Raw genomic sequence first — 349 nt, forward strand, 5'->3', positions numbered from 1 at the left:
GAAAACCATTGGACTCTAATTGCTTTGAACTAGGTTTGCAGTTTGGTTTTATATCTTGCATATTTTAGTTACAAATCTTTGGAAAAAATCTTGAATTTACTTATAAGCATAATCATTCCTTGGAGTTATACTCTTATAAACTGACAATGAATATTAAATTATTTTCCTTCAGTCACAGTGAGAGCATTTTGCTTTGTAGTTGAAATAGGTGGAGTATGTAGGTCTTGATTTTTCTTTAGGCTGTTTCCCATCTAAGTGTTTAAAGATATTAAATTTTTCTATTGTGAAAAAATATACTTTCTGTGAACTGACACATTTTATTACACACTAGAGGCCCAGCACATGGATT

The sequence above is a fragment of the Myotis brandtii genome, unplaced genomic scaffold (assembly GCF_000412655.1).
Source record: "Myotis brandtii unplaced genomic scaffold, ASM41265v1 scaffold99, whole genome shotgun sequence".
Taxonomy (NCBI): Eukaryota; Metazoa; Chordata; class Mammalia; order Chiroptera; family Vespertilionidae; genus Myotis; species Myotis brandtii.